This window comes from Triticum dicoccoides, chromosome 6B (assembly GCF_002162155.2).
Source record: "Triticum dicoccoides isolate Atlit2015 ecotype Zavitan chromosome 6B, WEW_v2.0, whole genome shotgun sequence".
NCBI lineage: Eukaryota > Viridiplantae > Streptophyta > Magnoliopsida > Poales > Poaceae > Triticum > Triticum dicoccoides.
Genome location: NC_041391.1, coordinates 425,017,503 through 425,044,028, shown reverse-complemented (window position 1 = coordinate 425,044,028; position 26,526 = coordinate 425,017,503).

The window sequence follows — 26,526 nt, the reverse complement described above, 5'->3', positions numbered from 1 at the left end:
GGGCCGACTGCTGAGCAATCGGGCCGGATCTTCCCGGCGACCTTTGCTGCTGACGACTTAACATATTTTCTCTTTGTTTTTTCAGAGGCCAATGCCGCTCTTCAGGAACAGTTGGGCGAACTAAGCACGGCCCTTCGCGCCAAGGAGGAGGAGTGCGGCAAGCTCGCCAAAGAGCGCGACTTGCTGGCCGAGCAGTTGACGGAGCAGAAGGAGCTGCTGAAGGCGGCCCGGGACGAGGCGGGGAAGAAAGAGGCCGCTCTCCTGGCCGAGTTCGAGATGGAGCACTCCTCCTGGACCGACAGGGAGGCGATGCTGACTTCCGGCTTCCACGAGATCGAGGACATTGTTGACGGTGAGTTTCTTTTCTTTCTTCCTCGAGCTGCTGACTGCAAGTCAGGCCGACTGCTGATTTCCTTTTTTGCTTCTTTCTGTTTTGGGCAGACTTCTTCCCTGGCCACTCGCAAGCGGTCACTCAAGCCATCGAGGCTGATCGCGAGGCGCGGAGGGCGAACGGCAAGGAGATCGCCACCAATGCCCCCTAACCGTCGACGAGCAGCTCCTGAGCATCGAGACTCGTCTGCGGCTGGCCCATCGGCTGCTGCGCCGGCTTCAATGTGCCGGGGCCCAGGCGATCTCCGCCCTGTGGCCAGGTATGCCGGCTCTGCGCACTGCCAGTCGAACTGCCGACTGGCTGGAGGTCGCGGCCGGTCGTCTTGAGGCTTGGAAGGGTTCCTCGGCCCGGGCTGGAGCACGCCGGGCCTTGGAATTCGTCAACGCTTGGTATCCAGGGCTGGACCTAGACCGGCTGGCCGCGTTCCGGTCAGAGGCCCAGGCGGAACTGGCGGCTGTGGAAGGCGCCCTCATCGAGCGTGCGGCGGCGATCACCGACTACACCGACACCAGCGTATTCGTTCCCGAGCGGGCCGCGAACGGTAAGGAGGTGCCTCCGGAGTGGTTTGGGATGAACCCCGACTACGACAAGGACTCGGCGGAGGTGATCGGCTCCAGCACCGAGGAGGAAAACGAGGCAGGGGACGGAGACGAGACGGAGGCGCCAGAAGGCCGAGCGGACGACCAGCCTCAGCTCGATCGCGCCTCCAGCAACGAGCCGCGTCTGACTGGGCCGACTACTGCCGGAGGCGATCAAGCCGAGACCGTCCAGCCGGCCGCTCCTGCGCCTGACACCGCCATCTGCGCCGACCCTCCGAACCCGTCTGCCGCTCCTTAGGCAGTCGTCTTGTCCTTACTTTATCTGTTTCATAGTCTTTGAAGAACTTGTTAATTTGCACAATTCCACCCGCGGGGTGTATTTTGAACTCGGCCAGAGGCCTTTGCTTATGTAAACATCTATCTGCCTTCTATCTTTCCTTGCTTATTGCTCTTTTTGGCTTCTTCCTTTGCCGCCTTTCCATAGTCGCTGCTTTGCCAGACGGACAGCCGCTCCGCGGACTGCCGCAAGTCAAATGCTCGGCTATTTAGGGAAGGCAAGTACTTCGCCTTTTTAGAGTTTTTTAACAAGTGGGATAGAAGGCGGTGAGCTGACTATTCGAGAGTCGGCTCCTCATAGAGAGGCTGGGAGCCAGCTTGGGCTATGCATACGCTTTGAGTCCTTAGCCATTTTTTCGTGTGTGTGCTCGTTCTTGCTTATTCTCTGCCTACCAACAGTCGCTCTGCGAGCCGCGGCTTTCAACAGGAGACGGCTTAAGCACAGCACACTACTTGTTCGACTGCAGGAAGCATTTCATAACGCAAGACGGCAGGTCCCCGGGCCGACTAGTCGAACCCGGTGCCAAGCGGCATGACAAAAGAGTAGCATACTCGGAGGCATAATTCTTATCATACAGATAACAAAAAGGGCAGTCCTCGAGCTCGTCTCGGGGGCCCAAAGTCTCGGTACTTTAACACAAAGGGTAGCGTGGTACATACTGCGTTAACTGTAAAATCTTCGGAGGAGATTTGCGTTCCATGGCCGTTCTGACTCCTTGCCGGAGTCGTCCCTCTTGCACGCTCGAGGCTTCTGAGCGTCGATTAGGTAGTAGGAGCCGTTGCCCAGCACTTTGCTGATGATGAAGGGGCCTTCCCAAGGCGCCGACAACTTGTGCTGGCCGGCTGTTCGCTGAATCAGCCGGAGCACAAGGTCGCGCTCTTGAGACGATCTCGGCCCGACCTTTCGGTTGTAGTATCGGCGCAGACTCTACTAGTAGATGCCGGACCAGCTGAGTGCCAACAGCCGGCCCTCTTCCAGCAGTTCGACGCCGGCTTGACGTGCTTCTTCAGCCTCCTCTTCAGTGTACATGGTGACTCGTGGAGAGTCGAACTCTATGTCCGTCGGGATGACAGCTTCGGCACCGTAGATGAGGAAGAAAGGCGCGAAGCCAGTTAACTTGTTTGGAGTCGTACGCAGACTCCAGAGGACGGTTGGCAGCTCCTCAAGCCAACAGCCGGCCGAACGTTCGAGTGGTTCGACCAGTCGAGGCTTGATGCCGGACAGGATGATGCCGTTTGCTCGCTCCACCTAGCCGTTTGACTGCGGATGGGCAACGGATGCTAAGTCTAGTCGGATGCCCTGTGTCGCGCAGAAACGAGCCAAGGCGCCTTTGGCGAAATTTGTGCTGTTGTCAATGATGATGCTGTGCGGTATGCCGTACCGCACCGTGATGTCGACGATGAAAGTCACTGCAGTTGGACCGTTCAACTTCTTGATGGGCTTTGCTTCTATCCACTTGGTGAACTTGTCCACCGCGACAAGCAGATGAGTTAGGCCGACTCGGGCCATCTTGAATGGTCCCACCATGTCCAGGCCCCAAACTGCAAAGGGCCAGGAGATGGGGATTGTCTTCAGCGCGGAAGCCGGCTGAAGTGGCTTGGAGCGGAACTTCTGGCACCCCTTGCATTTTTGGACTAACTCTTTAGCCTCTTCCAGGGCAGTCGGCTAGAAGAAACTGTGCCGAAAGGCTTTGGCGACAAGTGCTCTTGAAGCTGCATGGTGGCCGCACTCGCCCTGATGAATGTCTCTGAGAATTGCTTGGCCTTGTTCTGGCTCTACGCAGCGCTGGTAGACACCAGTGACACTGCGTCTGACCAGCTCTCTGTTGATTATGGTGTATGCTGCCACTCGGCGTTACACTTGCCGAGCCAAGATCTCATCAGTTGGCAGCTCTCTGTTCACTAGAAACTTGAGGATGGGCTGCGCCCATGAGGGTGCTGCTATTTCTTCAACCGCCACCACAGCGACTTGGACAAGGGTGGCTGGGCCGGGAGGCGGCGGGCTGGAGTCTGCGGCCGTTTGCTGGATTGACGAAGTCCCCGGGCCGACTGGCGCAGTCCCCGGGCCGACTGGCGCAGTCCCCGGGCCGGGTTCTGAAGTCCCCGGGCTGGCTTCGACTGTAATTTTCTTGGGGTCGTCTGGGGCTCTTGAGTCGGATCCGACTTCTTCGGGAGGAGCCGGCACAAAGATGGAGTCTGATTCTGGTGAAGGCTTGATGGATGGCTTAAGAAGGCGCTGAAGAGCGACGCCGGACGGTATTGCTTGGCGGGTGGAGCCGATTCGTGCCAAGGCATCTGCTTGATCGTTGTCGTTTCTTGGCACGTGAAGGAACTCGCACCCCTCGAAGTATCCGCTGAGCTGCTGCACCAGGAAATGGTAGCTCGCCATGTTTGCATCTTTGCCGTCCCAGTCGCCAGATGACTGCTGGACCACTAAATCAGAGTCGCCATAGCACAGAATCCGGCGAATGCCGAGTTCTTTGGCAAGCCGGAGTCCGTGAATGAGCGCCTCGTATTCGGCGACGTTGTTGGAGGTGGCGAAGTGGATCTGCAGCACATACTTGAGCTTGTCGCCTTTGGGGGAGGTGAGGACGACGCCGGCTCCCAGGCCGGTACGCATCTTGGAGCCATCAAAATGCATCCGCCAATGGGTGGAGTCGGGCGCTGGCGGCAGGTACTGGGTCTCGGCCCAGTCGACGAGGAAGTCGGCCAGTGCTTGTGACTTGATGGCGGTGCGGGGCTGGTAGTAGATGGTGTAAGGAGCCAGATCTATGGCCCATTTGGCTACTCGGCCAGAGGCGTCTCGGCTTCCAATGATCTCGGCCAGCGGAGCCGTGCAAACCATGGTGATTGGATGCTCTTGGAAGTAAGGCTTCAGCTTCTTGGCGGCAAAATGCACACCGTAGCACATCTTCTGGTAGTGGGGGTAGTTCTGCTTGGAGGTCGACAGTACCTCGCTCAGGTAATATACCGGTCTCTGGACAGGGAGCGCCTTGCCTTCCTCTTTGCGTTCGACTACAATGACTGTGCTTACTACTCGGCTGGTGGCGGCGATGTACAGGAGCATGGGCTCTTTAGGAGTCGGAGCCGCCAACACAGGGGGAGTAGTCAACATCTTCTTCAGCTGGAGAAATGCTTCATCCGCCTTGTGATTCCACTCGAAAAAGGTGGTCTTCTTCATCAATTGATACAAAGGGAGAGCTTTCTCGCCCAGCCGACTGATGAATCGGCTGATGGACGCCAAGCAGCCGGTGAACTTCTGCACATCTAACAGTCGGCTGGGTACTTCCATTCTCTCGATGGCCTTGATCTTCACGGGGTTGCACTCTATGCCGCCTTCAGAGACCATGAAGCCAAGGAGTTGGCCGGCTGGTACTCCGAAAACGCACTTCTTAGGGTTGAGCTTGATCTAGAATCGGCGCAAGTTCTCAAAGGTTTCCTTGAGGTCTTCCAGCAGCGTCCCACGCTTCTCCGTCTTCACCACCACATCATCCACGTAGACATGGGCGTTCCTGCCGAGTTGCTTGAGGAGGCACTTCTGCATGCAATGCTGAAAGGTGGCGCCGGCATTCCTCAAGCCGAACATCATGGCCAGGTAGCAGAAGGCTCCGAATGGCATGATGAAGGCGGTCTTCAGTCTGTCTGCCGGGTTTAGCTTGATCTGGTGATACCCTGAATATGCATCCAAGAAACTCAACAGCTCGCATCCGGCGGTGGAGTCTACCACCTGATCGATTCTTGGTAGGGCAAACGGATCCTTTGGGCAGGCTTTGTTGAGGCTTGTGTAATCAATGCACATCCGCCACTACTTGTTTTTCTTCAGTACCAAAACCGGGTTCGCCAGCCACTCCGGAACAAACACTTCCATGCTGAAGCCGGCCGCAAGAAGCCGGGTTATCTCTTCCCCAACAACTCTTCTCTTCTCTTCTGACAGGCGGCGCAAGGGCTGCCTGACGGGCTTCACATCTGGTCTGACATGTAGTTTGTGCTCGGCGAATTCCGTCGGTACACCTGGCATGTCTTTGGGGGACCATGCAAAGATGTCTCGATTCTCACAGAGGAAATCGACGAGCTCGCCTTCCTATTTACTATCAAGGTTTGTGCCCATGACAGCGTACCTCTCTGGGTGCTCCGGGTCCAAGGGTATCTTCTTGGTCTCTTTGGCTGGCTTGAACGAACCCTCAGCTTCCGACTCCTTGGGGTCAGGCGACATCTCTGGCTGCTTTCCGGCCATCGCCACGACCCGATCAAGGAGCCGTTTTTCAGCTGCGATCACCAGGGACTCGGCCAGTCGGCTGCTCTCGGCCACGCATGCGGACGACTTCTTGTAGTCGCCGGCTACGGTCAGAATTCCCATGGAACTCGGCATCTTCATCTTCAGGTAGGCGTAGTGAGGGACCGCCATGAACTTGGCCAGTGCAGGTCAGCCAAGAAGCGCGTGGTATGGGCTTTCCAGGTCCACTACTTCAAACCAGACTGGCTCTCGGCGGAAATAATCTTTGTCTCCGAAGAGAACGTCTATCAGGATCTTGCCGATTGGTGAGCAGGAAAGGCCGGGTACAATACCATGGAACACAGTCCGGCTGCTCTGCAGCTGTCTTTGCTTGATTCCTAGCTTCTCCATAGTATCTTTGTACAGGATGTTAATGCTACTGCCTCCGTCTATCAGCACCCACGAAAAGCGGGCGGCCCGCCTATCAGTGGCCAAGGTGGCACCTAGGACCATGGCATAGGAGCCTGGATTCGGCATCACCTCTGGGTGATCCGCTCTGCTCCAACTGATGGGCCTCTCGGACCAATGCATGAATTCTGGAGTATCTGTTGCCACTGCGTTTACTTCTTGCTGCTGCAGCCGTCTGCTACGCCGATCATCTGCCATACTGGTGAACACCACGTAGGCTCCATGCTCTTCTGGGTACTCGTCTTGTACTGCGCCGACTGGCCGAGCGGCCGGCTGCTGGGGCGGCGGTGGAGGCGGCGGCCCAACAGGCGGAGGGGGTAGGAGGCCGTCTCCCTTGGCGATTCTGGTGAGCCAGTGGCACTTTCGGGTGGTATGATTTGACGGCTTCGCGCCACTGTGGAACTTGCAGGGACCATCCAGAGTCTGCTCATAGGAAAAGGCCAGCAACCAATTGGATTTGCCGCCTTTCTGCCGTTTGGCCGGAGGCTGCCCCTCCGGCTGTTGATCTTCAACTGTCGCAACCTGCTGGCTATTGGAAGTCGGCTGTTGGGCCTTGCGTTTGTTGTCGCTCTGTTGTTGCCGCCGACTGGTGTCTCCAACTGGAGTCCTGGGAGCCTGAGGGGCCACTTTACCAGCCGCATTGACCTGAATCTCTGTCTTCATGGAGGAGTCGGCTGTGGCATACTTGTCTGCTATGACCAGCAGTTCGTCGAGGGTTTCCGGCTCGTCGCAGAGGAGCTTGTGCTTGAGGAGGGTGCCTTCTCGGCACCCGGCAGTGAAGTACTCGATAGCCTGCACTTCATGCACGCCCTCGCAGGAGTTCCGAAGCTCTCCCCAGCGCATGAGGTAGTCGCGTGTTGACTCATCAGGGCCTTGCACGCACAAGGAAAGCTGGCGCGGCTTGGGAGGTCGCTTGTACATGCTCGTGAAGTTGCGGATGAAGGCTTCAGTGAAGTCGACCCAGCTGTTGATGCTGCGGGGCTTCAGACTATTCAACCATGTCTGGGCCGTGCCCTGGAGCATGAGTGGAACGTACTTCACGGCAAGTCGCTTGTTGCCGTTCGCTATACTGACGGCCGTGGAGTAATCAATTAGCCAGTCTTCCGGCTTCACGGAGCCGGTGTACTTGGGTGTGTCTCGGGGGAGCGTGAACCCTTTGGGGAAGGGCTCGACTTGGATGCGGGGTCCAAAGCAAGGCGGACCCAGCTCGTCTTCTTCTTCTAGCGCCAGGGATCGGTGGAATCGGTCGATCCGGTGGCGGGCGTCGTTTTCTCTGACCCCCTCTCGGCGGCCAAGGCGGCCACCGAGAGTCAGATGTTCAACAGGCGGCGGGGAAACTCGCCGTTCTCTTCTGGGTGGGGGAGGCAGGTAGTTGTCCCGCCGCTCCACTGCTCTCGGCCGGCTGTCTTGGTCGCACTCAATGGTGATGCGAGTCTGACTGTGACTGACAGCCGGCTCTTTTTCTTTCCTTCCGCAGGCTCCGCCAGTCGGCTTCCGAGACGTTGCGCCTTGATCTCGGCGAGGAGGCAAGTCGTCATTCGGTTGTTGCAGCACATCCGCGCAGCCGCCGGCGGCGTTCTGCGCAGCAACCGCGTCGAGGAGCTGCTGGACTCGCTCCGTCATCATGCGGCGCTCTTCTCCCTCGAAGTTCTTTAGCTCATCATTCACTGCTTGGACGGCGCGGATGTTCTCCGCAGGGGTGGCGTATATGGGGCGTTTTGCCCCGAACAAGTCGGCGATGGTCACGCCGCGTTGCCGGACCGCGCCTAGGCGGCTCGGCCCAGTCGGAGCCGGCGAGCCGCCCACAGCATGATCCATTTCGCGCTGGTAGGCTTCTGACAAGCGCTTCATGCTCGCCAGCCTCTTGGCGCCTTGGATGATCTGAAGGAGGCGTGTCTCCAGCGTCTCAGCGTCTGCGTCCTCTGGAATGGGCGCAGTTAGGTCTTGCAGGGCTGCGGCGAGCGGGTCCTGAGCTTCCTCACCGGAGCGCTCATCGTGACTAATGACGAGCACCTCCGTGATGGCGCTTCCGCCGCTCTCCTTGTGAGGAAGCGGCTCGTCGTACACCACCACGTTGGTGGGGAAAGTGTCAAGCGACACGGCGTCGAAATCGACCAGCATCGGGTCGATGGATCCTACGGACACCAAGTCCACCGCAGGCTCGCCGGCGACGTGGAGTTGGTCGAGGAGGCCCGCGAGGAGACTCTCGGGGCCACCCGTGCCTGCGTCGGACGCAGGCTCGTCGGAAAGTCGAACCTCGCTGACAAGTTCGGCGAGGCTGCTCGCTGCACAGGCGGCCTCAGCGCCGCGCAGCGTGTCGATGCATACTCCATCTGGCGAGCCTGGCTGGCTGCGCTCGCCGGGGAGGAAGAGGGTTCCCGTCCAGAACAAATCTCCGGACGACGGTGCACCATGCTCCACGGTGGGCGCCAAATGTCGGGGGTTGGGTGCGACATATGCCAACGGATGGCTTATCATGGTGGGGGCGAGTAGAACATCGCCGGTGCCTGGAAACGGGATGAAGCGAAGACATTCACGCCGGCGGATCTTACCCAGCTTCAGGGATCTCCGAGGAGATAACACCCCTACTGCTGCTCTGTGGGGTGTCCGCATGATCACTAGGGCAAAGTGAATACAAGGGTGCTCCTAGAGCTGTTTCTGGAGGAAGGAGAAGGCAAGGCTAGTTCTCTCCCTCCGGTGTGTTCTGTCTAATGCTACTGGATGCCAACCATTTGCATGGGTGCCCTGGGGGGTTTATATAGGCCTACCCCCCGGGGGTACAATGGTAAACCGGCTGGGCGCGGGTCCCAGCCGTCTGTCTCTTAGGCGCCGTCTTCTCCGCCGACTCCTGGGGCCCGCCGACTGGTGGGTCCCACCGACTGGCCTGGTACGAGGGCGTCAGCCGTGTCCGCCGCGGGCGGGTCTTTCCGGCTGCAGATCACTGTAGCCGTGCTTCTAATGACGCGGGCTTGGTTGGTGGGTCATGGCAACAGTGCCGCCGCCTGCGGGCGATCAATGTGGCCATTCCTCGGTCTCATCTGGTTAATGGCGCGTGGGGCCCGTGGGAGGGGCCTGTCGGCTTCGGGGGGCCGACTCCCCACGGGTCCGACTCTCGGCGCTCCCGCCGTCTTCAATACTCTCGCTGATTGGTAGGCCCCGCCGTCTCCGGGCCGTACAGACAAGGCGTCATGGGCACAGAGCCCCGCCCCAAGGGCTGATGTCAGGGCTGGCATGGCAATAGTGCCGCGCCGGGCGGAGACCGCCGCGGGTACGGCGCACTGTGGCCATGCCCGCCTTTAATTATCGGGGTGGTTGGAAGTCGCGGGCCGACTCCCCACAGTCGGCTTCCTTGGAGCCGCTTCTGGGACTCGGCTTGAATGGTAGTCGCCTCCTGGACTCGGCTTGAATGGGAGTCGCCTCTAGGACTCGACCATCTTGGAGTCACCGTAGATACTTTAAGGGGCGCAGTCTGCCCCAATGTCTTGAAAGGTTCTGGGACTCGGGTTAGCCTACCCGTGGCCCATTACTCCAACACCGGTGTTCTTGAATTCTGTGTTATTGTCACTTATGATGTGTTTGATCTTGATGCCATAATTAGTCATGGCACGATTGGTGAAACGTCTGAAGACATCCTGCACTTCATTCTTGTAGAGAATTATGTGCACCCATGTGTATCTTGAGTAATCATCAACAATAACGAGGCCATAGAGACATGCAGTGGTAGTAAGGGTAGAGTAATGAGTAGGGCCAAATAAGTCCATATGTAGCAGCTCGAAGGGGCATGATGTAGTCATGATTGTCTTCAAGGGATGCTTGGCCCTTGTCATCTTCCCAGCTTCACACGCACCACATAGATGATCCTTCTTGAACTTGACCCTCGATGCCAATGACATGCTTCTTCTTCATGAGAGTGTGCAAGTTCCTCATGCCCGCATTTCCTAGCCTCCGATGCCAGAGCCAACACTCTGAAGCTTTAGCTAGAAGACATACGGCAAGTTGTGGTCCTGTGAAGAAATCTACCATGTACAGATCGTCTTTTCGATACCCTTCGAAGACTAGAGATTTTTCAAAGTCCATAAGCACAAGGCAACAATACTTTCCAAATATCACAATCATGTTCACATCACAAAGCATTGAGATAGACATTAAGTTGAATCCAAGGGATTCAACAAGCATGAATTTATCCATGTCCTGATCCTTTGAGGTTGCAACTCTACCTAGGCCGAATACCTTGCTTTTACTAGTGTCAGCAAACATGATGGGGCTTTTAGTAGATGGATGTAGGGTTGAATCCATGAGAAGACTTTGATCACCAGTCATCTGGTTAGTGCATCCACTATCCATGATCCACTCAGTAGCTTTCGAAGTTGTACCCTACAGTGCAGTTAGCAGGATAGGCTTCGCCAAGAGTATTGTGAAGCACAAACATGTAACGAACAAGCATATTTTCAAAGTTAAGATTGTTGTTAGGTAAGATAGGATGCTCGTCAAGAAAGCCTGGGATGAAATAAATGGTAAAACCATTCTAGCATTTTATCTTGCGTCCCACAAGATGTTTTAGGTCCCCAACATTGGCGTCGGAAGGCTTTGATTTTTGGCTGGAGACCTTTCCCTGCAAGAGAAAGTTAATTCTTCTTAGCCACCCACTATTCAGGGGTGTCTTAGAAGCAATGAGTCTAAGTGCAGCATTTCAGAACTTTGGATTTTGAGCCGTAGCAAATAGCTTTGCAGGAGGTGAATAATACTCATAAGAATAAGCAGAAAAGTTCTTTGTCTTATGAACATAGCAGCTTGAAGAAACACACTCATATTCATAAGTCTGTGTATGGTTTCCCTGCAAAACATTGGTGTTAGGATTACCTTGTGAGGTCCTCTGTCTGTCTGAAGCCTTTGGGCCATATGAAGCCTTTGGTCTGGGGTTTTTCTTCTTCCCCGGTGGTGTCATGATGACATTCATAGGAAGCTTGTAAAGACAACTTTTGGGCACCCAGATCTTTGGCCTGTTCCTGCAGTTAGTACCAATAAACCTGGCAAACACTTCACCATTCTGATTCTTAAACAACTTATAATTAGCATCAAAGGATTCATCAATGATAATGGGATTAGCACAAGTGAAGCCATATAAGGTGGATGGGTCCACTAAAGGGCCCTTCGCAGCAACCCATGAGGTTTTGGGTACTGCTCAGGCTTCTAGTAAGAACCATCAACATTCATTTTCCTCTCGAACCCAACACCCTCTTTCCTAGGGTTTCAGTTCAGAATCTGTTTCTTGAGGACATAACATAGTGTCTAATGCGCTTTGAGGCCTTTGTACATGCCTGTTTCAAGCAATGTCTTCAACCTAGCATTCTCAACAGCAATAGTAGTGGTATCCTCGGAAGAGGGGTTAGTCACCACATCAACAGTTGAAGATATTGCAACATTAGCAGCGGTAGAACATTCAACAATAGAGACAACATTATCACGCTCAAGAAATTTTAAACATGGTGGCGCAAAGTCTTCCTGAGCGGAAATGATCTATTGGGCGAGTAGTGAATCATTCTTCTTTTGAAGATCTTCATGAGACGCTTTTAGTTTCTCTAGATCTTGCTTCCTTTGAAGATAACCATAGGAAAGCTTCTCATGAGTAGCTGATAGTGTTTCATGACGACTTTCAAGTTCCTCGTACTTAACATGAAGATTTTTAATGTCCTCAATTAAGGACTGAGTTTGATTCATTTCCACGTCCAACATGTCATCGCTTTTGTCTAGCAACTTTTGTATATGTTTGATGGCAGTTTGTTGTTCAGTTGCAATTTTAGCAAGAGTCTTATAGCTGGGTTTGGATTCACACTCAGAGTCATCTTCAATGGATGTTTGAAAGTAAGCATTGTCGGATTTTGGGTTCTGGCAGACCCTTGAGGTTCGAACACTGGGGTGCACGCGGAGATTCAACCCTCTACCAGCTCGCTCCTCGCCGAATCGATATGACCTAAACTACCCAACTGAACAACACAAGGGACACAAGATTTATACTGGTTCAGGCTACCATTGTGGTGTAATACCCTACTCTAGTGTGTGGTGTGGTGGATTGCCTCTTGGGCTTGATGATGAACAATAGGGGAGAACAGCCTCGCGAGGGTCTGTCCTTGGCTGGCGCGATGAACTGCTAGGGGGAGTTCAGTCGCCTCTCTCTCTCTCTCTCTGTGTTGTGTCTTCCTATCCTTGTTCTCTCCATCCCCCTTCCTTGCGGGTGGCTAGTCCTATTTATAGGCAAAGGCCCTGGGCCTCTTCCCAAATATTGAGCGGGAAGGGCGCCAACAATTGGCCATTTTGAAGGGGAACAGCGGGTACACTTATCCTGACTAAAGTTGGTCCTCGCCTATCAAAGGCTCTGGTAGTGACGCCGGCTCGGGCTCCACAATGACTTCCTTCTGGCCGTTGGGCTGGTCTTGGTCTTGTTGCACCGAAATGGACGCCTTTGCTTGATGCTCTCGCCTGCACTTGCTCCCTTTGCACCAAAGAGGAAAGGAGGACACTGCGCGGCTGGTGCCCGACTGGCGCCCCTGGTCGTCATGGCTTGCGTCATGGGCACCTCGCGAGGTACCCCGCCTTGAACTCTCCGCCTCCTCATGAGCCAGCCTGACGAGGCCGTGCCTGAGGAAGCTTCTTGTCATCCGCCCCGCGAGGCTTGGCCCCTCGCGAGGGTCTTGACCCTGTGTTGATGAAGATGGGCTGTGCTAGGCCTCCTTTGAGCCACGCCGCAGGCCGCAGGCAGGCAAGTCTGGGGACCCCATTCCCAAAACGCCGACAGTATCCCCCAGGCCCACGGCGTGCCCGAACTTGGCCGGGCGGAGAGGCGAAAGGGCAAGTGCGAAGCGTCGTGGTCCCTAACAGCCTGCGGCCTTGGGCGCCGCGTGGCGGTCAATTGGTCGGGGGCGACTCCGCTTCCCCATGACGCCTTGGTAACCGCACAGATTCGACAAGTCCCTGCATGCCAAGCGGGTCATGATTACCTGTGATCGTGGAGGTCGATGGTTGGCCTTCGCTGGCTATAAGTATGGCGCCCTTCCAGCCTATCCCCTCTTGCTTCTCCTTCTTCTCCATGGCTCCACCAAGGAAGTTTTCGGCCGCAGAGAAAGGGAAGACCCGCCAGGCCGAGTCTTCCTCTACCCCGCCCAAGCGCGGTCGAGGTCGCCCTCGCAAGCATCCTGTGGCCTCCACGGCAGTCCCCCATGGTCGCGGGGGTGGCTCTCAGTGCGGCGACGAGCGGCTGGCCATAGTCGGTGGGCGTGCCCCCGCTGTGCGACCCCCGAGGCTGCGCCTCCACGCTGCGGAGGCGCTGCCGGAGTTCATGGTGTGGGCGGAAGAGCCGTCCGGTGCCCGGCTTCAGCTCCCTCGCTTCCTCCTGGGCAAGCTCCCAGCTGGCGCCCTGGGTGGCCTCTGGCTCCAGGCGGATGGCTGCTGCAGCCGGGCTTCGTGGGCTTCTCTGGAGGTCTCTGCTACAGGGAACCTGTTCCTGACCCGCGGCTGGCAGACGTTTGCTCGCGCGCGTGGTCTCCGCCGCCGGTGCTCCCTGCACTTCAAGTATGACGGCGACGCCACCCTCTACGTGAGGGTGTTTGGGGAAGATGGTCGCCGCATGGGGTGCCTGCTTTTGTTCCTTTCCTTTCTTTTCTCCTGCGCAAAAAAGATAGTAATGTGTGGCCCCGTGGGGGCGCGTTTGGGTTAACGCCGTTAATCATTGTACTGCTTTTGTTACCCCGATACTGTTCTTTTCTGTTGTACGCCCATTCGCAAGTAATCCCTGACCTCGGCTATGGGGGCGACCGACCCAGGCCCCGTGTTCGCGTTGTGGTGCCCGTGAGGCATGGTCCGGAGGGGTGCTCCGGCTGTGGACCCGGGTCATAAAAACTTGAGCGATAGGGGTAGGAATGCTCGCGAGGGCTTCCGGGGCTTCTGCCTCGCGAGCCCCCGTGCAAGAGAAATCGAGGCAGGAGAGCGAAAAAGGTCGATGAACCACGGACCAAAAGATGGCGATAGTTTCGATAAAAACTCCAAATGGGAATAACTAGTCAACTGCAGAAAGCAAATGAAAAAGCCGCGTCCGGCACCTAGTCTAGTCTTCTACATCTTCTCACCAGCGCGGAGCTAAGTGCTGTCACTGGGCGTGGGAGGGAGCCCCAGGGCCTGAGGCCGGTACCCCTGAGACTCCGGGGCGTGTACAACCCCAACTCATTATTACGTGAGAGTGTCACGGGCGGCGAGCTTCACAGGCGTTGGCCTTCTTCACAGGCTCCGGTCCTTTTCCAAACATGACAGCTTCACAGGCATTCGCCTTCTTCACATGCTCTGGGCCTTTTCCAAACGCGACAGCTTCACAGGCATTCGCCTTCTTCACAGGCTCTAGGCCTTTCTCAAAAGATGAGCTTCACGGGCATTCGCCTTCTTCACAGGCTCTGGGCCTTTTCCAAAAGATAAGCTTCACAGGCATTTGCCTTCTTCACAGGCTCTGGGCCTTTTCCAAAAAGATAAGCTTCACAGGCATTCGCCGTCTTCACAGGCTCCGGGCCTTCTCCAAAAAGATAAGCTTCACAGGCATTCGCCTTCTTCACAGGCTCCGGGCCTTCTCCCAAGAGACAAGCTTCACAGACATTTGCCTTCTTCACAGGCTCTGGGCCTTTTCAGGGGTAAAACCTCCGGAGGTGCTGGATGTTCCACACGCTCTGTATAGGTACTCCCTCCTGAGTCTCCAAGTGCACGGAGCCGGGCCTGGAAACATGAACAACCTTGAACGGGCCCTCCCACATGGGAGAGAGCTTATACAGTCCCTCCCTGGAGGGGACCCGCCGGAGCACGAGGTCCCCTACCTCGAGAGTTCTGGGGCGGATGTTGCTACAATGGTATCGCCGGAGTGCCTGTTGGTACCTTGCCGCTCGCAGCGCAGCTTCTCGATGATGCTCCTCCCCAGCACGAGGTCCGTCCCCCGCATGGTGTCCTACAGCGTCTCATCGAACGCCAGGACCCGCGCGGATTGACGCTTGACCTCGTGAGGGAGGACCGCTTCGGCTCCGTAGACCAGGAAGAAGGGGGTCTCTCCGGTCGGCTTGGTCGCGGTTGTGCGGATGGACCACAGCATGGTCTGAAGCTCGTCATACCAGCCTCTGCCGCAGGCCTCCAGTTTCTTCTTGAATGTCCTGTCTTGAGGCCCCTTAGGACCTCTGCGTTGGCCCGCTCGGCCTGGCCGTTGATTCGGGGGTGCGCCACCGAAGCGTAGCATATCTGCGTCCCAAGGTTAGCACAATATGTTTTGAAGAGGTTACTGGTGAACTGCGAACCGTTGTCAGTGATGATGCGGTTCGGCACTCTGAACCGGCTCACGATGCCCTTGATGAACTTGACCGCAGAACCCGCTGGGATAGTGCGGACGGCCTCCACTTCGGCCCACTTGGTGAACTTGTCTACGGCGACGTAGAGGTAGCGACAGCCCCCTGGCGCCCGAGGAAAAGGGCCCAGGATATCCAGCCCCTAGACCGCGAATGGCCACGTGAGGGGTATGGTTTGCAGACCTCCTGTCGGCTGATGGATCTGCTTGGCATGGAATTGGCAGGCCTCACAAGCCTTCACAAGCTCAACGACGTCATTGAGCGCAGTGGGCCAATAGAAACCGCTGCGGAACGCCTTGCCGACGAGGGTCCGTGACGACGAATGATGCCCACAGTCTCCACCGTGTATGTCAGCCAGCAGTTCCTTCCCTTGTTCCCTGGTGATGCAGCGCAGGGACACATCGTTCGGTCATTTCCGGTAGAGCTCTCCATCCATTATGCAGTACACTGTGGCTTGCCGCGCCACACACTCTGCCTCCTCCTCCTTCTCCGGCAAGGTCCCTTGCGTTAAGTAGCTCCTGAGCTCCGTGATCCAGCACCCCTCCTGGGGTTCCATCGTCAGGAGCAGGCGTGCTCCTGAGGCCGGGCCACAGGCTGGGGCTCCCGAGGCAGGTGGCTGAGGAAGCTCCACCCGAGGCTGTGCTGTGCTCGACAATGGTGGTTGGGCTGAAGGCTTGAAGAGCCGTTCCTCAAAGACGCCCGGCTCTTGGGGCAACCTCCTGGAGGCTCGTTTAGCGATGTCGTCGGCCTCTTGATTAGTGCCGCGGGGCACATGCTGTAGCTCCAGCCCCCAGAACTGCTTCTCCATCCCACGGACCTCCGCAAGGTAGGCCTCCATGTGCTCATCCCTCGGTTCGTATACCTTGTTGGAGAAATTGACAAGGAGCTGCAAATCGCCCTTGATAGTAAGACGCTTCAGTTCCAGGGAAGCGGCGGCCTTCAGGCCCGCTATCAGTCCCTCGTACTCTACTATATTGTTGGAGACCTTCTTGCCTTGCTAGAAATAGAGCTGCATGGCGTAGTAGAGCTAGTCCTGAGTGGGAGATATGAGCATTGCCCCAGCCCCAGCGCCCTGCCTGGAGAATGCTCCGTCAAAGTACATGACCCATCCTTCTGGCACCTCGCTTCCTGGGGAGAGGGATCGATCCTCGCCGGCCCTGAGGCCCGGTGCCTCTGTCCATTCGGCCACGAAATCTGCCAGCGCGGCCCCCTTGATGACTCTGGTCGTGCTGAATTCGAGCTGGAATGCTTGCAGTTCAATGTTCCACTCGGCGACCCTTCCGGCTGAGTTAGGGCTCCTGAGCACCCTTTCCAAGGGGTATGCCGAGACAACCTTGATTGGATGACCCTGGAAGTAGTGCCGCAGCTTGCGCGAAGCCACCAGCAGCGCGAGGAGGAGCTTCTACGGCATGGGGTACCGTGCCCTCGCATCCCGTAACACCGTGCTGACGAAGTACACCGGGTGCTCGACGAGGCTCGGGGCATTGGTGCTGGTGGCGTCCTCCGAAAGCTGAGGTGCCTCCTGAGGTGGTGGAGCCCCCAGAAGCTGGTTGCCTGGGGGGAGGGCCTCCCCCGCTCCTGGCGCGTTCCGCTGCGGCGGCTGATCTTCCTCCGTCATGGTGGTGACTTCCGTGAGTTCCCTTTGATCCAGCTTTGCCTTGGCTCGGGTGGCTACCGCGGTCTTGGCCCGACGCTCCTCTCTAACCGCCACCAGGGCTGCGCTAGTGGAGTATGGAGTGGCGGCGAGGTAGAGTACCAAGGGCTCTTGAGGGCGCGGGGCCACCATCACTGGAGGGCTGGTTAGGTATCTCTTGAGATCTTGGAACGCCTTGTCGGCCTCCTCAGTCCATTCAAAGGGCCCTTTTTTCTTCATCAGCTGGAAGAAAGGCAGCGCCCGCTCCCCCAATCGGGAGATGAAGCGCCCCAGCGCCGTCACACGCCCCGTGAGCTTCTGCATTTCCCTGAGGGTCTTTGGTGGGCTCATGTCCTCAACGGCCTTGACCTTTTCTGGGTTGGCCTCGATGCCTCGGTGGGATACGAGGAAACCCAAGAGCTTGCTCGAGGGGACCCCAAACACACATTTCTCCGGGTTGAGTCGCAGGCTCACTGCGTTGAGGCTCGCGAAGGTTTCCTCCAGGTCTTGTATCAGGGTCTTGGCCTCGCGAGACTTCACTACAATGTCGTCGACGTAAGCTTCCACATTCTTCCCGAGCTGCGAGCCCAAGGTGATGTGCATGAGCTGCTAAAAGGTTGCCCCTGCGTTGCGCAGTCCGAATGGCATTCATGTGTAGCAGTACACCCCACATGGGGTTAGGAAGGCCGTCTTCTCCACATCTTCCACCGCCATCTTGATCTGGTGATATCCGGAGAAGGCATCCAAGAAGCATAACAGGTCACACTCAGCGGTGGAATCGACGATCTGGTCGATGCGAGGGAGCGGGAACGGATCTTGCGGGCATGCTTTGTTGAGGTTGGTGAAGTCGACACACATGCGTTCCTTTCCTCCCTTCTTTGGCACAACCACAGGGTTGGCCAACCAATCCAGGTATCTGACCTCGCGAATAACCCCCGCGGCCTCTAGCTTGCGGTTCTCTTGGACGATGACGGCCTGCTTTTCAGTGGACTGCCTCCTCGCCTTCTGCTTCACGGGACGCACGTTGGGGCACACATGGAGGTGGTGCTCGATTACGCCCCGTGGGATCCCCGCCAGCTGATCGGGCTCCCAGGTGAACACCTTCTTGTTTGCATGCAGGAACTTGACCAGGGCTTCCTCCTGCTCTGGCTCGAGGTTGGCACCTATGGTGAAAGTGGCGTCGGTGGACCCGTCCTCGTCGACAGGTATCTGCTTGGTTTCCGCCTTGTCTTGGGTGAACAACTGCTTCTTCTTGGTCGGCGCAGCCCCCTTGGGCTTGGAGGTTTCCATGTCGACGGGCCGTGCCGCTGCTGCCGCCTTGAGGGTGAGCTTAAGTACTCGCTGCGCACCTTCGGTGTCCCCGGGCACGGTGAGGACGCCGTTGCTCACGGGCATCTTCATGAGGTTGTACCCCAGGTGAGTCGCGGCCATGAATTTGGCCAATGATGGATAGCCGAGAATGCTATTGTAGGGGAGGCCGATGGGGGCGATATCGAAATCAACCAGCTCTGTGCGGAAATTGTCGTAGGTGCCGAAGGTTACCGGAAGTCGGATCTGCCCCAAGGAGCTGGCGGACCCGCCTCCGACGCCTGAGAAAGGCCGGCTGGGTTGCCGCCGCTCCCGGGGTATGCGGAGGAGGTTGAAGGCCTCAACCGAGAGCACGTTTAGGCCGGCACCACCGTCGATAAGGGTCCTGGTGATGGCCACCTGGCAGATGGTAGGTGTGCAGAGCATGGGGAGCGCACCCGAGTAGGTCGAGTTGGTGGGGTGGTCCTCAGAGTCGAAGGTCAGCCCGGCCGACGGCTCCGTCCGGCCCGAGGGAGCCCCCTGCCGCATGAAGGCAGCGCCGACCCGGCGGACGAATGTCTTGACGTGGCGGCTGGAGGGCGGCGCCTGCGAACCGCCCAGGAGGGCCGCGATGACCGAAGGAGCCGGCACGACGGGGCGGGTGGGGAAGAAGCTGCGCGGCTCCTCCCTAGAGGTCACTGGGGAATGCAGGGATGATGCTTGCTGCTCGTTCCCCGCCGGGCCGGTGGCGGCGTTGACGGCAGGTGACGGGGAACGACGACGGTGCCTGCCGATGGGAGCCGTGTGGGCGACATGGGAGGCGAGGGCGGCTCGGCGCTCGGCGCAAGCCCGACGAGCGTCAGACATGGTTGTGGTGGTTTGGGGAAAACAAGATGGCGGAAGGCAAATTCCGGCGCACCCCTACCTGGCGCGCCAAATGTCGGATTTCGGGTTCCGCCAGACCCTTGAGGTTCAAACACTGGGGTGCGCGCGGAGATTCAACCCTCTACCGGATCGCTCCTCGCCGAATCGATAGGACCTAAACTACCCAACTCAACAGCACAAGGGACACAAGATTTATACTGGTTCAGGCCACCATTGTGGTGTAATACCCTACTCCAGTGTGTGGTGTGGTGGATTGCCTCTTGGGCTTGATGATGAACAATACAAGGGGAGAACAGCCTCGCGAGGGTCTGTCCTTGGCTGGCGCGATGGACCGCTAGGGGGAGTTCAGTCGCCTCTCTCTCTCTCTTCGTGTGTCTTCCTATCCTTGTTCTCTCCATCCCCCTTCCTTGCGGGTGGCTAGTCCTATTTATAGGCAAAGTCCCTGGGCCTCTTCCCAAATATTGAGCGGGAAGGGCGCCAACAATTGGCCATTTTGAAGGGGAACAGCGGGTACACTTATCCTGACTAAAGTTGGTCCTCGCGTGTCAAAGGCTCTGGTGGTGACGCCGGCTCGGGCTCCACAATGACTTCCTTCTGGCCGTTGGGCTGGTCTTGGTCTTGTTGCAACGAAATGGACGCCTTTGCTTGATGCTCTCGCCTACGCTTGCTCCCTTTGCACCAAAGAGGAAAGGAGGACACTGCGTGGCTGGCGCCCGACTGGCGCCCCTGGTCGTCATGGCTTGCGTCATGGGCACCTTGCAAGGTACCCCGCCTTGAACTCTCCGCCTCCTCATGAGCCAGACTGACGAGGCCGTGCCTGAGGAAGCTTCTTGTCTTCCGCCCCGCGAGGCTTGGCCCCTCGCGAGGGTCTTGAGCCTATGTTGATGAAGATGGGTTGTGCTGGGCCTCCTTTGAGCCACGCCGCAGGCCGCAGGCAGGCAAGTCTGGGGACCCCCGTTCCTAGAACGCCGACAAGCATCGCGTGAGTTTACCTTGGCACCTCGTGCCATGAAGCAGTAGGTCGGAGCAGAGTTGTCCTCATCATCGGCTTCAGCGTCAGCGACGTGACCATTGTCTTCAATTTTAAAGATGGACATGGCGAGGAATGCCGAAGCTAGAGCCAGGCTTGCCACACCTGAATCAGACCCCTCCTCAGACTCCACCTCCGCCTCCTCAGAAGTAGACTCCTTAGAATCAATCTCCTTGCCAACGAACGCACGAGCCTTGCCAGATGAGCTCTTCTTGTGAGACGAAGACTTTGAAGAAGACTTTGAAGACAACTTTGAGAATTTCTTCTTCTTCTTGTCATCAGAATCATATTCCTTGCTCTTATTCTTCTTCTTCTTCTTAGATTCCTTGTCCCATTGAGGGCACTCAGAGATGTAGTGGCCTGGCTTCTTGCATTTGTGGCATGTTCTCTTCTTGTAGTCACAAGAGGAAGCCTCATCATTTCTTGAGCTAGATCTTGAAGAATTTTTGAAGCGATTCTTCTTAGAGAACTTTTGGAACTTCTTCACAAGCATTACTAGTTCTCTGCCAATGTCTTTAGGAACCTTAGAACTGCAGTCAGATTCTTCTTCAGATGAGGAAACAACCTTAGCCTTCAAAGCATGAGTTAGGCCATAGTTGGGGCCATAGATGTCTCTCTTCTCAGATAGCGGGAACTCATGTGTGTTGAGTGATGTCTGCTAGACTACGTTGGTATTTCTCCAAAGGTGAAGGGATTATGCAGCACAGTGATGGTAGGTATTTCCCTTAGTGATGAGACCAAGGTTATCGAACCAGTAGGGGAACCAAGCAACACTATATAAACAACACCTACACACAAATAACAAATACTCACAACCCGACGTGTTAAAGGGGTTGTCAATCCCATTTGGGTAACGGCGCTAGAAATGGGCAAACGAACGCGAGAGAGTTGTAATAATTTGATAGATCAAACGCTAGATAAAATAAAGTGCAGCAAGGTATTTTTTATTTTTGGTTTAATAGATCTGAAAATAAAAGCAAATAAAATAGATCACAAAGGCAAATAATAAAGAAGAGACCTGGGGGCCGTAGATTTCACTAGTGGCTTCTCTTGAGAAAAATAGCAAATGGTGGGTAAACGAATTACTGTTGGGCAATTGATAAAACTTCAAATAATCATGACGATATCCAGGAAATGAACATTATATAGGCATCACGTCCAAGATTAGTAGACCGACTCCTGCCTGCATCTACTACTATTACTCCACACATTGACTGCTATCCAGCATGCATCTAGTGTATTAAGCTCATGGAGAAATGGAGTAATGCAATATGAACGATGACATGATGTAGACAAGATCTATTTATGTAGAAATAGACCCCATCTTGTTGTCCTTAATAGCAACGATACATACATGTCGGTTCCCCTTCTGTCACTGGGATCAAGCACCGTAAGATCGAACCCATCACAAAGCACCTCTTCCCATTGCAAGATAAATAGATCAAGTTGGCCAAACAAAACCCAAATATCGGATAAGAAATACAAGGATATAAGCAATCATGCATATAAGAGATCAAAGAAGACTCAAATAACTTTCATGGACAAAAAGATAGATCTGATCATAAACTCAAAGTTCATCCGATCCCAACAAACACACCGCAAAAAGAGTTACATCATATGGATCTCCAAGAGACCATTGTATTGAGAATCAAATGAGAGAGAGAGGAAGCCCTCTAGCTACCAACTATGGACCCGTAGGTCTACAAAGTATGACTCACATATCATCGGAGAGGCACCAAGGGACATGATGCATCCCTCAGTGATGGTGTCTAGATTGGATCTAGTGGTTCTGGACTCTGCGGCGGCTGGAATTGATTTTCGTTCGAGTCCCCTAGGGTTTCTGGAATATTGGGGTATTTATAGAGCAAAGAGTCAGTTCGATAGGTACCCGAGGTAGGCACAACCCACCAGGGCGCGCCTGGGCCTCCAGGCGCACCCTGGTGGGTTGTGCTCCCCTCGGAGCACCCCCAAGCGTTTCTCCGGCGCACTGGATGTCTTCTGGTCCAAAAAAATCCACAAAAAGTTTCGCTGCATTTGGTCTCTGTTTGGTATTGATTTCCTGCGATGTAAAAAACATGCAGAAAACAACAACTGGCACTTGGCACTATGTCAATAGGTTAGTACCAAAAAATGATATAAAATGATTATAAAACATACAAGAATGATAATATAACATCATGGAACAATAAAAAATTATAGATACATTGAAGACGTATCAGCATCCCCAAGCTTAATTCCTGCTCATCCTCGAGTAGGTAAATGATAAAAACATAATTTTTGATGTGGAATGCTGCCTAACATGTCATCACATATTCTTTTTCTTTAAAGCATGGACATTTGGACTTTTATATGGTGCAAAGCAATAGTCTAGTTTTGACATGAGACTTAAATACTCAAGCATATCAACAAGCAACCATGTCTTTCAAAATATCAACGCTAAAATAAGTTATCCCTATCCCATCATGCTCAATCATTGATCCATTCATGAAACACACTCGCATATTAGCTACACCCAATGCTCAAGTATGATCATAGTGGCTCCTAGTTGGTGCTTTATAAGAGAAGATGGAGACTCAAATCAAAAATAAAAATTGCATAAAGTAAAAGAAAGGCCCTTCGCAGAGGGAAGTAGGGATTTGTAGAGGTGCCAGAGCTCAAAGCAAAAAACTTAGAGATAAAAACATTTCGGGAGGCATATTTTCCCACCAACGAAAATGACTTAGTGTTCCCCACACTCTCCATGCTAGATATATCATAGGCGGTTCCCAAATAGAAAATAAAGTTTATTCCTTTTTCCACCATACTTTCACTTTCCATGGCTAGCCGTATCCATGGGTGCCCTCCATACCAACACTTTCCAAGAATTTATTATTTGACAACATAAAGTGAATTCATTTTTCATTTCGGGACTGGGCATCCCTAGTACCTTTGCCTTACTCTCGTGCAATGACAAGTGAATAAACACTCATCGTGAGAATGACACATCTAGCATGGAAAATATTGGTCACCCCTCACCGCCTCGCGAGCATTACAAGCACACAAAAGAGAAATTCATTTTGAAAATTAGAGATGGCTGATAACCCACAAGTGTAGGGAATCGCAACAGCTTTCGAGGGTAGAGTATTCAACCCAAATTTATTGATTCGACACAAGGGGAACCAAAGAATATTCTTAAGTATTAGCAGTTGAGTTGTCAATTCAACCACACCTGGATAACTTAGTATCTGTAGCAAAGTATTTAGTAGCAAAGTATAGTATGATAATAAAGGTGACAGTGGCAAAAGTAACGATAGCAGTTTTGTAGTAATTGTAACAGTAGCAACGGAAAAGTAAATAAGCGAAGCACAATATGTGAAAAGCTCGTAGGCATTGGATCAGTGATGGATAATTATGTCGGATGCGGTTCCTCATGTAATAGCTATAACATAGTGTCACGCCCAATATGCGACCCTATCCAAAAGGAACTCGAGGGTCCCACCAAGTATAGACCCGCATATTGGGCGTGATAAGTTGGTATTAGAGCCTCGACCGACCCTAGGAGGCCCCTTGATTGATCGTGTAGTTTGGCCGTTGTTGAGTCTAGAAGAAAACTATTTTCGGAGTCTAGTTATATCGGAGAGTAAGAATTCTTTTTACTCCTCAGCCCCTTCGTCGCTCTGGTGAGGAATCTTGACGTAGGTGTTTTGAATTAGTCCTCTTCCCATTCAAATTTTTCTTTAGGTTCACGCAGTTGGTTTTCCGTTCGTTGGTTCCTCAGCTCTTTTCATCCGGTGCACTTCTCGTCAAGTTGACTCGAGCCTCTTCATCTTTGAGTTCAATCCTCAGTTGTTTTCTTTTCCCACCCGCCCTCCCCTCTTCCTCTTGGAACCGGAGTCCGTAATCGAGTATGCTTTCTACTCGTGCGAAGTCTTTGCTTTCTTTCCTCAATTATTTCAATCGGTGTTTTCTCTTCAAGATATTCGTCGGTTCCCCCTCCCAGTTTCCTGTGTTTTTCCCGCCCTCCCACCCCTTTTTCTTCCTAAATTATTCCAACCGGTGAATTCTCGTCTCGTTCGTCATTCTTCATCTCTTTTTCTTCTCCGATGGACTCAATTCAAGTTTTCGGTTGATCATATTCTTTTCCTCGGATCAAGTGTTCTCCTTGCTCGTGTGCCTCTCGCCAGTTTATCATTCCGGAGTTCGGAATACATCTTAGGAGATTCGTCTGTGTTCCAATTAATTCGTGGTGGTCACCTCACTCAAATATTTTAATTGTTCCAGTGCATCATCTATCTCTTCAACAGTCCTTTCCAACGGTGTTATCTCTTCAGTGGGCCCTAACCCACAGGTCTTTTCCCAGGATCTTACCTGACTCTTTTAGTTCCTCCGGAGTTATTCTCAAATCCTTTTTGAAGTTTGATGTAAGAATGGATTTCATCAGTCAGATTCTTTTCCAAGATCGATTCCAATTCTTTTCATTGTTGGCTCAACCTCTTTGCTTTTCGTTCTCCCGGAGTATCTCAGTAATTTCGGTGGTGTTTCCCGTCGTCATTTGAAGACCAAAGAAGAGTTTTTCCTCCAAATCTTGCCCGTTCTCTCGAAGATTCGCGGTTCTAGCTTCATATTATCCTCTCAATAATTCCAATCGTCAGATATTCTTTTCTTACCCATCCAGAGTGTGTCAGTAGTTGTTTTTCCCATTTCTTTGTACCGGAGGCCATCATACCAGTTATCGTTCTCTAATTATCCCGGTGCTTCGTTCAAGTGTTCTTTAATCAGTTCGAGTTCTTACTGTTCTGTTGCATCTAAATCCCCTCTAGCATATTCGTTCTCCTAATTCTTCCCGGTGATTCATTATTTTTCATCAGTCATTTTCGAATTCTCACGGTGGTTCGTTCAAGATTCTTTTATTTGATTATCATATTAATCCATTCGTTCTTTTCAATCCTACCGGTGGTTCATGAAGACTTTCTCGAAGTTTTGTGCGATATTCCCCTTAATCCTTTTCGACAAGAATAAGTAGTATGCAAAATCCTTTTTGTCATCAATTTAATTTGATGAGGGATAAGCATACAATAAATCTTATTCTTATTTCGTCCAAGCGAATAATCCCTTCCTTCGGAGTTTGTTCTTGTTGAATAAATTCTAGTTACAAGTGTTCTCATCTTTTCTTTCGGAGTTCAAATTTTTCCTCGGCCATCTCGTCGGAAACTCCGTCTAAATCATCGCAAGGCTCATCTATTCTTTCATCCTTCATTCTATCTCATCATCCTTTTGTTACCGGAGTTCTTCATGGTGGTTCTTCATGATTTAATTCATTCTTCAAGAGCTCATCAAGTTTCATTCCATCCTCTCTAGCTCGTGTTCTATTCCTCCATGTTTTAGCCGGAGTGCTGTTTAAATCCTTTCAGTCTTATTCATTTCTTTTCTCATTCTAACCACTCCGGTTAAAACGAGTGCTTTCATAGTCTATCTGATTCTGTGAGCTTTCGATTCTCGTCACTCTCGTGGTTCCTCTCTTCTTCGCGAGTGCTCTCGATTCTTTGCTTCTTCTTTTGAGTTCTTGTTTCACCTCATCCATTTTCCCTTCCGTCTCGGTCCTAAGATCTCGGGACGAGATCTCTTGTTAGTGGAGGAGTGTTGTAACGCCCCGGATTCGATGCGCCAGGTGTCTGCCAGTTATTCGCCGTCGTTGCCATGTCATTTGCTTGTGTGTTGCATTTTGCCATGTCATCATCTGCATTTCATCTGCATGTTTTTCAAAACTTGCATCCGTTCGGGTTCCGCCGGTTCTCTCCGTTGTCCGTTCCGAGTCCAGACCACACTCGCACGCGCCCGCGGCACCTCCGAAATATTATTTTATAAGTGGCATAAAAATGTTCTCGGAATGGGTTGCAACTTGTCGTGCGGTCTTATTATAGTGTAGACAGACCGCCTGCCAAGTTTCGTCGCATTCTGAGTTCGTTTGGTAGCCCAACCGTCATTTGTAGCGGCACCCTTGCCGGTTTATTCGTCGGGTGTTTTCGGTCTCCGAAAACCCGTGCCGGGCTGCCTTCTCTTCTCTCCCCTAAGCCCAAGGCCCCTCTCCACAGCCCATCTAGTCCACCTACACCACCCCACCGTCCGATGCCGATCGTACGGTCCGAAAACGGATAAAACCCCCAACCCTAGCCTCCCTGCCTTATATAAACACCTCCCCATGTCAATTTTGGCCTCCTCCAACCTCCCACCTTGGTTCTCGCGCCCCCAATCATCAGCCGCCGCCGCCCTCATCGTTTCCCGCGCCGCCCCACTCCACCTCCGCCACTTGGCGCCGCCGCCGGCGCGCCCCGGACCAATCCACGCGCGCCACATCAGCCCCCAGCGCTCCCGCAGCCAACCCCAGCGCGCCACGCATCCT